This window comes from Apostichopus japonicus, chromosome 14 (genome assembly GCF_037975245.1).
Source record: "Apostichopus japonicus isolate 1M-3 chromosome 14, ASM3797524v1, whole genome shotgun sequence".
Classification (NCBI taxonomy): Eukaryota; Metazoa; Echinodermata; class Holothuroidea; order Aspidochirotida; family Stichopodidae; genus Apostichopus; species Apostichopus japonicus.
Window position 1 is genome coordinate 15,111,224 of NC_092574.1, and position 15,200 is coordinate 15,126,423.

General features: G+C 38.1%; 1 long non-coding RNA gene across 10 annotated transcripts; it reads right to left on the bottom strand.

Annotated features, from left to right (window-relative positions):
- Positions 1-3,615: 3,615 nt before the first annotated feature.
- On the bottom strand, positions 3,616-15,194 carry LOC139979844 (uncharacterized). 10 transcript variants are annotated; one of them, XR_011797364.1, is made up of 6 exons: positions 14,428-14,639; positions 11,870-11,969; positions 11,434-11,636; positions 9,980-10,180; positions 8,879-9,093; positions 3,616-5,805 (listed from the first exon to the last, which is right to left on the bottom strand). It is a non-coding gene; the product is annotated as an uncharacterized lncRNA (long non-coding RNA). The 10 variants fall into 10 exon arrangements; XR_011797363.1 differs by lacking the exon at positions 14,428-14,639 and adding an exon at positions 15,069-15,194 and having other exon boundaries at positions 3,618-5,805; positions 10,030-10,180; XR_011797357.1 differs by having other exon boundaries at positions 3,618-5,805; positions 10,030-10,180; positions 14,491-14,623.
- Between the last annotated feature and the right edge of the window lie 6 nt (positions 15,195-15,200).

A 15,200-nucleotide genomic window follows, 5' to 3' on the forward strand; every position in this document is an offset into this window, starting at 1 on the left:
GGTCCAAGTTCAACTATGTTTTACTGGGTCCAACTGGTTCAACACTGTTTACTGGGTCCAACTGGTTCAACTATGTTTTACTGGGTCCAACTGGTTCAACTATGTTTTACTGGATCAACTATGTTTTGCTGGGTTAAACTGGGTGAACTATGTTTTACTGCTTATGTTTTAATAGTTTGAACTGGGATTCTCAACTGGTGTTATCTACACTTATATAACACCACACTATAAGAAGTTTTCATTTTTTAACAGTAGATCTATACTGTATGTAAGGGTGTTAGCCACTGAAAATAAATGTTTGTTCTTGATCAGAAAACTCTGGGTTTGGTGTGATGACCAAACACAGAGCAAGACACATAAAAAAAATGGAGAACTCAACTGGATTGGATCAAAAGAAATTATAATTATGAATAACAAACAATGTACAGCCGATCTGGGCCCAGTCAAAGAATAAAATGAAAAAACTTACAGTCGTGAGGTGCGCACCCAAAATATAGAGAAATACACACGACTATTCAAAAGTCTGTTCTGGTGAGTTGGCCTGCTGGTGACATCAAGTATTCTGCGACCTCAGATCTTCCACGACATCAGATATTCTACGACATCAGTATAGTTGAACCCAATAAATGGTATTATGAATGTCCGATCCCAACAAAATAGTTTCCTTTAATTTATATGAAATAGTGTTCCAGGGTATCCTTTCAGTAAAATAATGTCAATATCCTTTGTAGTAAAATAATGTCCTTTATAAGTGATGGTGTCCTGCAATATCCTTTATTGTAAAATATATCGCCTTTGCGACAAAAAGTTTTTCACCTAAAAAACCGTAATGGGTACGTACTCCTTGCAGTTTTTGCTAAAACTGACCCATTTATTCATAAATGTTAAGATAAAACTCAAGATGACAAACAAAGGTTTGATTTGACTGCTTTACAATCACGTATCACTAGCAAGATGCGTCGAGCGCACTCTTATGACACTTTTTTCGCTCAGTTTGCAACTTCAGAGGAACAATAGAAAAACGAAAAACTTTTAGGGACAACAAAAGATTTTAAGCCTTTGTTCGTCGTAAAAAGTTTTTCGGTCTTACTTTATTTTGAGGTGAAAAAACTTGTTGTCGAAAAGTCGATAAATGTGTATCTTTTCTGGTACTTCGCGACACGCTGATTACGAATCTGAAGTTTATTTAGGAATTGGGTACCAAAAAGAGGTACTTTTTTAACTTTTCAAGACAAAACACCTATTTTTGGCGCAAATAAAAATTGCAAAAAATTGACCCCAGATCGATTTCGCCCAAATGACGTACCAGGGAGTAATCGATGCTCAGGAGCCCAAATTTGCAACTCCCAGGTCCATATCTTCTTCTGTTCGGGAGATACGTGGTCCCAAAGGAATCTGCCTAGCCCTCCAAAAGATTTTATTGATAAGATCCAAAGTACTATTTTTGATTTATTTCGAACGGGAAAACTGATAAAGTAAGGAGACTTACTATGTTTAACCCCATTGAAAAGGGAGGTTTAAAAATAATATATGTTCACAGCTTTGTTGGTGCTCTCAAAACCTCTTGGGTCAAGCGTTATTGTAATAATGCCAACACGGGGTATTGGAAGCTCTTTTTTCATTCCTCTCTGTCGCCGTCCGGTAAAGAGTTGCTTTTTAATTGTAATGTTCATGACCAGGATATTTCCTGTTTTTTTAAAAATACCTTCATTGGACAAATTTGTATGGTTTTGAGTAAGCTTAGCTACCTTTAAGAAACCTTCGGAAGACTTGGGTGAACAAATTCCCAATAATTTTATTAGAAATTGATAATACCATTGTTTATGACAAAAAGCTTTTACGACGCTGGTTTACTGTTTGTTGGGGATATTGTCCAAATAATGCTTTGCTGACCAAAGTCATTTACATTGTTAAGCTATTGTATGCTTTATAGAAGACTTCCTTTCACATTGTATATTTGCACGTGGGAAAAAAAAAACAAAATAAATTAAATCAAATAACTAATAATTATTTCTAAACAGTTACAGTGGTTAGTGATGTGTACTTAGAAAGTAAGACAAACTCTCTGTCTAGAATTCAACTTCCAGAGGATGTATTGATTTGGTATTTCTTTTCCTCATTTTGCAGTTAAAATATTAGAAAAGCCTATCATTTCTCAATTTACAGTTACTGTGGCACAGTTGTTATGTTGTAAAATTTTACATATTTATTATTGTTTTGTACAAAGAAATTGTCAATAAACTGAAAGAAATGAGACATACTCCTTGTCTTGAGCTCAAACACCAGAGGATGCATTTGATTTACTATTTATTTGCCTCCTAATGTTGTGAAGATTAAATATTAGAAACGAGCATTAATTCTCAACAGTTCTAGTGGCGCAGTTGGTAGTGCTCTGGACTGGAGAGACACAGACAAACTCCATGTCTCCGGTTCGATCCCCAGACTGAGCATTTTGATTTTCTGTTCTTTTCCTTCTTCCATTCTGGACTTTGAAGTTTAAATATTAGAAACGAGCACTAATTCTCAACAGTTCCAGTGGCGCAGTTGGTAGTGCTCTGTACTGGAGAGAGACAGACTAACTCCATGTCTCCGGTTCGAACCCCAGACAGAGCATTTTATATTTTTGCTCTTTTACTGATTCCATTCTGGACTTTGAAGTTTAAATATTAGAAACGAGCATTAATTTTCAACAGTTCTAGTGGCGCAGTTGGTAGTGCTCTGGACTGGAGAGAGACAGACAAACTACATGTCTCCGGTTCGAACCCCAGACAGAGCATTTTATATTTTTGCTCTTTTACTGATTCCATTCTGGACTTTGAAGTTTAAATATTAGAAACGAGCATTAATTCTCAACAGTTCTAGTGGCGCAGTTGGTAGTGCTCTGGACTGGAGATACAGACAAACTCTATGTCTCCGGTTCGAACCCCAGACAGAGCATTTTATATTTTTGCTCTTTTACTGATTCCATTCTGGACTTTGAAGTTTAAATATTAGAAACGAGCATTAATTTTCAACAGTTCTAGTGGCGCAGTTGGTAGTGCTCTGGACTGGAGAGAGACAGACAAACTACATGTCTCCGGTTCGATTCCCAGACAAGCTCCATGTCTGCTGTTCATGTCCAGGCAGAGCCTTTTACTTTTCTACTCTCTGGAGGGAGTGGGAGTATAAATATAAGAAACAAAGTTTCTCCAGAGGGAACCGAAATGGTGCAATTGGTAGTTCCATCGTTCAGTAAGCAATTGGTTTGGATTGCTTCGGTTCAAGTCCCAGGTGAGTTTTGCAAAAGGAGTTCTGACAAGTGGATAAGGTGAATCCCGAAGGCGGGCGGTCCCCCTCCTCCTGACAGGTGGATAAGGTGAGTACCAAAGGGGAGACAGGGGAAAGGTGTGGACAAGGTGATGTCGCCGCCCCCGGCCCCCTGACAAGGTAAAGGCGCGGACAAGTGGAGTTCGCCGCCACCCCTCCCCCTGACAAGGTTCACGTGTGGACAAATGGAGTAGTGGAGAAAATCTTTTACAAAAAAGACTTAAGTCCAAACAGCAGGATCTTTAAATATTTGTAAAGCTTTTGAAACCAGAGGCCCACCTTATGGTCTAGTGGTAAAGACTTTTGCTTTTGCATCTCAAGGTCCCTGGCTCAAACTCAACCACTGCTTTTCCTTTTACAATACTCCAGTAAAAAGAAGAAAAAAAAAGAGAGTGATGCTTGGAAATAACTTCTTTTTTTAATGACAAATCAGTTCATGGACAGGATGTTTCTTCATCCCTCCCACCACAGTTAATACCCTTCAACTACCTGTCCAGTAACAGGTTATCCCTTATCAAATACTAATCAAAACATGCAATACATCTTTCATAAACATTCTCAGTGATACCTGCATCTACTATTGAGATGGTTGGTTAACAACAGGCAGTTAGTTTCTATAATGTTTCTATTATTTATAATATCAGCCTGGAAGGCAGCTATTAAATGATGCTAAGCAGTCACATGTACATATGGGATATGCCCTATGGCCTTTTACTTCACACCAGGTGGCTATCCAATTCACAACGGTATATTCTTTTTGGACATTTTTTTTTAAACATTTGGAAGACCATTTTCACATGAGGGGAAAAAGAATGGATTTCTCCTAGATAAAAATAATAACCCCATCTTACTTTTGCCAGACAGGGCTTGAATCCATAGGTTTGCTTGACAATAAGTTCCCAATAAGAAGGAGGTGGCCTTCCATGGCTGATTGATGATTCAGTTTACAATAATACCATGGCACCCCTGCTACCATCAATATCATTTTCTTTAACTTTCATTAATTAACTAAATCTGATTTTGAACTAGTTTTAGATAACTCTTAACTTTTACATTTTTGCCCTCCAGTTTGAAAAAGGAAACGATACTACCATAGCACAAACAACATAAATGTGGAAAGGTTGCTCCCTTTCATTGCCGTCTCAATCACCCCCCCCCCCCCCCGCCGCTCCGACTACCACAACCAAATTATATACACGAAGAATGCATTATTGAAAGTTTCTTTAAATATAGCCTTTTCATGCAGTAAACCTGTGCTGCTGCAAACTGAAAATTCAATTCAAAGATTCTCCCTCTTCACTTTCATTTCTCCTTCTCGATCCTTCGCCTCACCACCCCCCCCCACCCCTGGTCCTTCCAACTACCATCCATAACTCCTGCCAATATCAAATTCAGTCACCTTAACATCCCCATAAAGTGTCAGTCGATCAAGCACCACAATGTTTGTAGACCAAGAAATCAACAACCGAAACCCATTTTTAAAACTTTAGAGCCCCATCGATTAAAGATGCTGTTTTTTCTTCTTTTTCTCTAAACGAGATTAACACACAAACACCAAATCCAAAATATATAGAATTCCAATTCCCATTTTGAATATTCTTCAATTTTTTTTGACAAGCCACGTTAAAAAAGTGAGCGTTATTCTTTTTGGCCTTCCCCCATCTTTGTGTTTGCAATGCAACAAGGTGTAGTTTTCTCTACTATAAAAAACAACTAAAATCCAATAAAACTTAAATAAACGATGATAACAGCACACGCAGGAGAAGAGTGAGAGCCCTCCCAAATACTACCGGCTTATGTATACAAAAGACCTCACGGACGCAGATTAAGGGGAAAGGAGTTACATCCATTTGAAGTTCCAAATAACCTGGACTAACCCATTTGACCTGACGTGTGTCATTCCTGTGGTCTTATGATGGATGTTTATGAAATGTGATATATCAATCTGTGGGTGCCTCACCTGAATGTACCCGGAACCACGACATGCAATACATGCAGATATAATCATGTAACTGTATAATGCCAACACATACATACTGTAACAAGGAAGACCAAAGAAGAGAGTAAAAAAAGAAAAATAACATGGTTGGTAAAAGATATCACTCCTATTCCCCTGCTGGCATTCCCACTGGGGATCGCATTTGATCCCAGAGAGACGTGATCTTTTGATCCTTTTTCCGACATCTTGGAAAATCTAGAGTTACTTTCCACCACCACTCCACCATTCATGCAGGAACCCACCCAAACCCCCCTGCGCGGCCGATTTATTCTGTTTCAGTTTCTCGTCTAAGAAGGGAAACTCTATGTGGTTCAGCAATATGTCAAAGAAGAGCGGTTTGCACGGTGACAGCTTGAAGTCCGGTGGGAATGCCGTGAAGTTGGGCTTGGTGGCAAGGTCCGGCTGGTTGGCATTGTACCGGTCCAGCCTTTCCACCAGCGGTCGATTGTACTTCAGACCGAGTTGAGCCATTCCTTTGCTGATGGAAGGTTCATTGGAATCTGAAAATTAACGAAAAGAGGTTCTTGGTAAGCCATGGCATTTTTTTTTTTAAAGTATTCTTGGGTGGAGGTTATTTTCTATGGGTGAGAGTAGTCGGAGGGTGGGGGAAGTCAATTCAATTAGTTGTGAGAAATGTCATTCAATTAGGAACCACATAATGCCTATTCTCATCTTTGTAGTAAGTTTGTCAGCTTGAGCTACCTGACAGTTCATAAGTAGCCTAGGGGGGTATATTGGAGTGGAATTTGAGATTTGAATCTCTGAATAGAGAAAGTTTACAAAAACTTGATAATTTGCAGTCATTTTTTATTGTTGCTGTCACAAACAGAAATGGATACCCACTTTCTATTATTTGGAGAAGACAGAGACTGGTTAAATTGCAGTCTACAAGGCCAGATAAACTCTTTTTATTTTGGCTTTCAATTTCTTTATTCTGACAAATTTCGATAGTACAAAAAAACGGCATTTTTTGATCGGGCTTTTGATACTTCCTTGTGATCCCTGGACATCATACATTCAGCTACGAGCAAAAATAACTGTTGTCTGTCCTGTCCACTACAATACTCCTATTGTAATATTTTCAGACCCTAAGGGCTAATAGGTCTCTCCACCCCCCCCCCAAAAAAAGAGGGGGTGAAAAAGGGCGGTGCTGCTTCCAACTGAATTAATCTTTTCACTCATTGTATAACCAAAGAGAAAAATTTGGGAAAGAAAACAACAGATTATTAATATAAATGCCATATTTCTCTGAATCATTGTCTATGCTCTGATGGAAATCATTTGTTCCAGTAGCAGGGTTCAATTCCCAGGTTCCAAATGGACAGTTTAATCTGCATTTTCTTGACGATCAGACCCAAAAGAGAACATCGATATGTCTCTCCACCGTTATCCCAAAGAAGAAACCTTTCATAAACTCAAGGGTACTAAAGGGATTTCTTCCTTTTAAACTAACCAGGGTCCTACACAAAATTAACAGGGTAGTAGCATGATGGTCTCTGCCTGTTTCCCCCTCCCCCAACCCTATTTCTTTTCTTAATTTTTTGGTATTCATCTTTCATATATAGTCCATCTTGCATTTTGCCTTTTGAAAAACAAGAATCCTTAATTGGGGATAGTGTTGTTTGTTACGAGTTCCTTTTTAAATGATGTCCAGCCTGTTTTATTGTAATTATACGTTAATTCGATATTTTGGATGCGACTGAGGTTTATGTCTAGCTCAAAAAGGAGTGGAAAATGGTCACTGATTAGGTCATCTTCTAGGATTTGAATAGAATGAGTTTTAGTTGCAAGGTGATTCGAGGTTATGGCGTAGTCAAGTAGTTCAGTAAAATTGTTTATTGGGTTTATCCTAGTTTTGGTATTTTGGTTAATTATTGTTAAGTTGTGTTTATCACATATTTCTAAGAGGGATATGCCTTTTTCAGATATTTTGGTGCTACCAAAAATGATGTGGTGGGCATTTAGATCTCCTAGTAGTATCGTATTTTTATTAGAACTTTTTTTTATTGTACGTGGATATGGGCTCATTTGGGGACTATTATAGCTAGTAATGTGGAGAGGTTTATTGTCTCTTTCGAGTACAATTTCAATTGTTTGTTTGGGTTGGATTTGGGAGGAGGGTGGCTTTGAGGTTGTTTTTTTTTCAGCAATAAGTACCCCTCCCATAGAGCGAAAGATATCATGTCTGAAAGTTTGGTAACCAGGGATGCTAAGGTGGGAATCTGTATTTAGTTTAGTTTCATTTAACGAAATGATATCAGGAGAGTGGTTGGTGAATATACTAAGTAGGAGGCTTAATTTTGGAAGGATACTGTTGATGTTTAGGTGGAGGAACTTGACCGAAGGAGGGAGTGTGCTTGTCATGTAGGTGATTGAAGAGGGCTAAATATTGAAGGTTGGTGGAGATGTTCCATAATTCCAGTTTTGGGGATATTTAAGTTTAGGTGTTTTAGTGTTAACACAGTGGCATAACTGGCAAGGTCGTCGGATTTAATATTAATGTCGGCTTTTTGGAAGGTGCATTGTACTAATTCAATTACAAAGGTTGCGATATTAAGTTTTTCTTCAATGGCGATTTTATTTCTTATTTCAATTTTAGGGGTACATTTGGTTACATTCGTTTAGGTTCTTTGTTGTTGTTGTTTGTTATTGGCTTCAGTTTTAGCTTGTTTAAATTTTGGGCATCCTTTGTAAAGGGTGGCATGAGTCCCTGAGCAATTGGCACATTATGTTTTCTTTTGGTTTGGGACAGTCTTCAACTCTGTGGTTTTTGCCACATCTGGTTTGATTTTGGCAAGTATGGTGGGTGTGTCCAAAAAGTTGACATTTTAAACATTGAGTGATTTGGGGGGGTTCGTGGTATTCTTCTGTCTTGTGTTTATAGTATCCTAAGTAGAAACCTTGTTTGATTAGGGATTGTTGAGGTTCTTGTTCTTCAAACGTTATTTTTACTTTCCAAGTTGGATTGTTTGTGGCATGGCTAATGAGTCTTTAAGTTGTATTAAGGGTGTATTCTTGGTCCTTGAGTTCTTGTTCAATATCTTTCATTTGAATTTAAGGGTTTATGCCACAGGGTACTACGGAGAAGTTTCTCAAGTCTTACTTTTTGGGGGATTCTTGGTTTGGGGTTGCCTAGTTTAGTCCATGGTTTCATGAGGATATTTGCAGATTTAGGGCCATGGGGGTGATTAGGATGTTGTTACTACGAAGACGGTTTATATTTGAGATCATGGCATTTGGTTTTTCTTCATTGATTAGTTTAGCAAGTGTTATTGGGTTTTTTGATAGTTCTGGTAAGATTCCTGATACAATGATTGTTTGAGCAGACTTTTTGGTGGTTGGTTTGGAGTTAGGAGATGGGTTTATTTCAACAGAGTTTGGACTTTGTCTTTTTCTGCTATTTTTGTACAGGGATCCAGTCATTAATGTCTATGCCAAAATCAGAAAGGTTTAGGTTTTCGACTAGGGGGGCGGTTATAGGTGGGTAAGGGGTTGTCATATTAGCAAAACAGCCCCTCCCTACGGTTTTTAAATGGCTTCTATACAATGAAATTGATCATAGACTTCACTTACCAGAAAGAATTAGTCTCCAGCCTAAGACGGCAGACGGAAAGAATAGGAACTCCTTTTGAAGAGACACACTATGAATCGAAAGTGTACTCGGTAGCGTTGTGTTGGTATCCAAGGACGCGTACGTTTTGTAAATGGCGGGTAAGTAACAGAGTGAAGGATGATGGGGTGGCGCTATGTCAAAAAGCTAACTGTTGACCAACATAATCCTCAGATCCCTAATGAAAGGAGAGGAATGCAAAAGAAATTAGCAAATTTTCTTCAAAGTAAGTCTCATACATTTAGCACAAAACATTAAACACTAATAAGCAACTACTTCCACCAAAGTTTAGGCTGTGATTGAAACTTTACTGGTGGAAACATAAGTAAATATATATTACATTTTTAGGAACCTTTCTTTCTTATGACTAACCTTGACAGCTTTCCAGCTAAGCTGGTGTTTTTCCATCAAATCAGCTCATCTTTGAGTTTTCTGATCTTGACAACAATCAACTGTCTTTTTAATTTACCACAACCCAGACCACACTAATTGGCAACTCTTTCCAACAATCTAAGGCAACAATCATCAATTTAAGACAACCGAATTACTAACTACACAATGATTCCAACAAACTAAGGCACCGGGTTTCATTAATTTAGCACAAAACAGACCACACTAGTTAGCAACTCATATCAATAAACTAAGGCAAAACTTATAAATTTAATACAAACACACCACACTTATTACCAACAAATTATCACAGCACTCCTCTTCAATTAACTTGATAGCACAAACAGATCACACTAATTAGCTACTCATTCCACCAAACTAAGGCACAATGTCTCTTTAATTTATCACGAAACAGACCACACCAAATACCGACTGCTTCCATCAGGCTAAGGCACAGTGTCTCGTAGGTTTAGCACGAAAACAGACAACACCAAATACCGACTGGTTCCAACAGGCTAAGGTACCATGTCTCGTACATTTAGCACAAAAACAGACAACACCAAATACCGAATGCTTCCAACAGGCTAAGGCACCGCGTCTCCTACATTTAGCACTGATCTTGACAACAATCAACTGTCGAGAGGACAAGACTGATGTTAATGATTCTGGCGCACAATGATGTTTCCCTTGAAATTTAATTTTTCTCCAATTTCTGTTAAATCACCTCCAAATAACAATTCCAGATCTCTCTGTAGAGGACAGGCTTGAAGGATCTTCTCGTATTTGGTGGAGTTGAGATCTTTACCAAACAGAACGCTTCCTCTCACGGTATCATTTTGGATCCAAGCTTGTTGAGCAACATAGGCCACAGATCTCTGATGAAAGCAGAGGAATACATAACAAATTAGTCACTTTTCTTCAAAGTAACAGCAAAAGTAAAAAAGTCAAACCCTGTTAACAACCAAACTGTCAGCCGTGAGACAAAAGATGTGTACTCTTCTAGAGGGGCAATTTGTGAAAGAAATGGAATTATATGGTCAGTAGAAGTTATTGGACACTGGTTTGAACAACTCTCAAAAAAGACCTCACTAAATACCAACTCGTTCCATCAAACTAGGGACAATGTCTTATTACTTTAAGACAACCAAAATACTTATTACAAATTCATTCCAACAAACTAAGGCAACGGGTTTCATTAATTTAGCGCAAAACAGACCACACTAAGTAGCAACTCATATCAATAAACTAAGGCAGAACTTATCAATTTAATACAAACACACCACACCAATTACCGACTGGTTCCAATAGGCTAAGGCTGAGGTCTTATACATTTAGCACAAAAACAGGCAACACCAAATACTGACTGGTTCAAACAGGCTAAGGCACAATGTCTCCTACATTTGGCACAAAACAGACAACACTAATTAAAAACTAATACCAATAAACTAAGGTACCATGTCTTAATAATTTAGCACAAAAACAGACTACTTTAATTAGCTTCTCATGCCACTATCTGACTGGTTCCAACAGTCTAAGGCACTGTGTCTCGTACATTTAGCACAAAAACAGACCACACCAAATACCGACTGGTTCCAACGTGATAAGGCACTGTGTCTCGTACATTTAGCACAAAACCTTACCACACCAAATACCGACTGGTTCCAACAGTCTAAGGCACTGTGTCTCGTACATTTAGCACGAAAACTGACTACACCAACTACCGACTGGTTCCAACAGGCTACGGCACCGTGTCTCCTACATTTAGCACAAAAACACACCACACCAATTACTGACTTTTTTCAATAGGCTAATGCACCGTGTCTCGTACATTTAGCTAAAAAAAAGACCACACCGAATACTGACTGGTTCCAACATGCTAAGGCGTGTCTCGTACATTTAACACAAAAACAGACCACACCAAATACTGAATGGTTCCAACAGGCTAAGGCACCATGATGTCTCGTACATTTTTCACAAAAACACACCACACCAAATACTGACTGGTTCCAACAGGCTAAGGCACCATGTCTCCTACATTAAGCACTGATCTTGGCAACAATCAACTGTTGAGAGGACAAGACTGATGTTCATGATACTGGCTCACATTGATGTTTCCCTTGAATCTTACTTTTTCTCCAATTTCTGTTAAATCACCTCGAGATAACACTTCCAGATCTCCCTGTAGAGGACAGGCTTGAAGGATCTTCTCATATTTGGTGTTAATGATCTTTCAACCACTTGTTCTAAACCTGATCCAGCTTCATTACAGATATCCAATATTCACAATTTTCCTGACATTTTCTTCATCTTCTTCTTTCACCTGAGACAGTACTGTAAAAGATGCCAAAAAAAAAAAAAAAAAAATGATAGACATTGCAACTAGACTCATTTTTATCCACTCCCTCCCTTCCTCCCTCCCCCTGACTACCTAAACAACCCTGACTGCTGCCTCATTGATATAACTATGTATAAACAAATGTACATCATTGTGGTTTAACGGCAGAAATAAACGAAGCGAATACCAGAGCTTAAATATTTCTGTGTTACTATAGTAAACTGCATACCCAAACGGAAGCATTACAGAATCTTCAATGTCTCAGACCTCCAGCAGGATATTAGTCAGTTCATGGAGTCTTCTTGTGAATCAGTGTGGCCAATGCAATGCTGTAAAGACAAATATAAAAGCAATATGTATATATATACCTATGGCTATGGTGTGAAATAAATTTTAGTAGTATTTTAGTAGTTTTACATAAGATCATCTTCCAGTTTGCGTATGCAGATACTGTACCTTTCCGATGAATGTTTACAAACAAGAATAAACTGTACCTCATTTTGTTACTAAGTGCCTGTTTATTTTTAATACTTGCAATATATGACTTATTAATGAACCTTACTAGACATTGCTATCAAACCTACATATGGAGTACTTCACAAAATGCCAAAACTTCCTTTGATGTACATTGTTCACTATAATGGTCAAGCCAATAGTAAGGAATGAATTGAACACAATTTTGAGAACATTTCATCAGCCAAACAATTTTTGAGAGCATGTACTAGTTAAAACAAACTTAGCAAGCACATTCATGAAGAACTGGAAAATTGAAAAATTTCTGAAATAAACATCATTCTTGAAACGAGAAACTTGACAAGTGAAATAAGGACCGACACTTAAGCTACAACATGTACACTTAGCAAAGATGAAAACTGGCTTTTCGGCCTTACACAATTACCAACAACATATTGGTATATTCATGGTAAACCCTCATGTGCTTCCATGACTTCTAGCACCTGCATAATAATATTCTATATCACTGGACAAGGACAGAGATACTATATATTGTACTTATCTCTCAATACTCTTAATATGTGTTTACCATGAGTTGTGTTCCTCACAACTTAATCTGCAATGTTTTCAAATTAAAAACCAAATTAAAGACAATTACTCAACAATGAGAGGTCGACTTAGCAAAGTTTGAATTCGGTTTAATAATGATCAAAGTTTCAGTGAAACAGTTCTGCCGACTATAAAATCATGCCTTAGGCATCAAAAGAAGTCTATGATCTGATAAAGATATGCCGAGAGTTGGACCAATACTGTTAAGCCTAGCTTCAGGTCAAAATTATGCTAGTTGATCAAATTAATACATGTATATCAATTTAGTTGCCTACGCTAGGTAACATCAGCTTGCATATAGAGTTTTCTCCATACTTGAACCATCACCAACATCAATTAGACCACAGAGCTAGGCCTAATTGCTTGAGAATTTCATTTTACAAAGTACCTTTGCTTGTATAACAAGCCTAGGATAAGCTAGTTCGTCCTGATCTCTATCTAGCCTCCGCTTTGGTAGGCTAGCCTAGGTTTTCCCATTTTCATTTGGTGGTAGGTCTAGCCTGGAGCCATTTGTTCCCTCCCCTAACAACGTTATTTTCCTCAGGGGAGTTAAGTAAGGTTTTTCATGGGAGGCATATTGGCTAGACTATGTGGAAAGAATAGATGTTGTAAGTGGAATAACTGTAGGGAAAGATTTAAGGGAGAAAGGTAACGTTAAGGGTGAAAAATAACATGGTTAAGGAAACTAACATACTATTTTCATTGGAGGTGACTATTGTTCTGTACTGTAGGCTCTGATGGCCTATTTTCTTTGTAGAGTAAGCTAAAGAAAGTTGTGATAGTACAGTATGAAGGAATTAGAAAATTGTGACCAGGTACCTTACTGTACTGTACTTGTGTAAATGTTCAGTGATTGAAAGATGAAAAGTGTTTGTGAATAGGCCCGTTTGTTTGTATGCGAAAATGGGGTAATTAACATGCGTGGAATCCATAGTGGTTATGGGTTGTATGGCATTCATTGTGGGAATGAAATAACATAGAAACTTTAGCCTATAGTATAGGTATATGCCTTCCTTGGTTCCTCCCCTAAAATTGTTGTTTTCCCATTTACCAGTTTCTTCAATTACTATAAGTGTCTCTTTGAAATATGTTCCTTTCTTTCACCAAACTCTCTTAAATCATAAGATACATTTACTACGTATAGTTGCTTCACTACCTAAATGAATTCTTTCCACAGCCAAGCCGTCTTTCTTTCCTCCCCTGAAAAACGTTTGTTTCAACCCTATAAAAATAATTAAATATCTAACAGGAGCCGGCCTGTCATGCTGGAAAAAAAAAGCAAAGAGAGAGCTTTCATCCTAAGCTAATTTTTCCGGTTGCGAGTTAGTTTCTTGAGAATGTGTTACTGTTAAGTGCTAGGCTAGATGGCATAGCCTAGGCTATGGTAGGCTACTTAGTCTGATAGGAATTTGAAAGACAATTAATTAAGTTAGGCCTACCCTAACTGTACTAGCCTTAACCAGAAAGTAATTAGGCCCAACCAGCTAGGTCTAGTATTTTGTCGGAAGATATAAAGTGACTTACTTTACTTACGTTAATTGTCTAGTGAATATCATATTAGGCCTAGGTTACAATCCAAATTACTATAGACGCCAGTGCCTACATGAGCTAGCCTATCGTTAGGCCTAAGCGATACTATTATATGATATGCTAGCCTAATTTCTCACGCTCGCTAATTCAAACAATGTGAAGTACTAACTTGCTCCACAAAACAAAATGAACAACCTTCGCCATTCAAATTCTTTGGCAGTTACTACCCGTACAGAATAGGCTACAAATTACAATTACGTATGAATTGTTAGCCAACGGCTGCCAGGAAGCGAACTGCTCGTGCAACCTTTCGTGAGCTTTATATACAGATCATAATTCGCGCTCCTTAGCTTAAACTTTGACCGATGTGAAGTTAGATACTTATTCCACGTTCCTCGTTCGATATTCGCGAATGAGTAACTGCTACCTATTCAGTTACGTATTCGACAATGGCATCGACGTAACACCTCTGGCAAGACAAAAGCTTGCTTACAAGATTTTCAACATTTGGTCGTGGAAAGAGGTTTAGTCATATGAACTCTAATGACTATGTAGAAGGGTACTATAATGCATCTTGCAGGTCCAAATAGTTCTTAACCAACTAAAATGACCACTACTTCATCATTTTTTTAAATTAATGTACCGGGACCTGAAACTATCACTTTAGGCCCTAATAAAGAGTAGCGCGCCTTGGACCACCTAACCAATGGGTCATATGAATTATGAACACATTGTAGAAGGATACTATTGTTGACACTAAACGTACGATACATAACATACGAGATAGGGGTGAGTCACACGCCCCTTACGAAATCATTGATCCGTCAGTGGCTAACCTGTGTATATAATAGGGATCAGCGCTGTAATGATGTCACTGTTCCTCTTTCTCCTCCTGGTGTCTTGGCGTTTTACTTTAACTCCCTCCTTTTCTCCTTTTTCTCTTTTTCTTCTTTTTCTTTTCCCTTCCT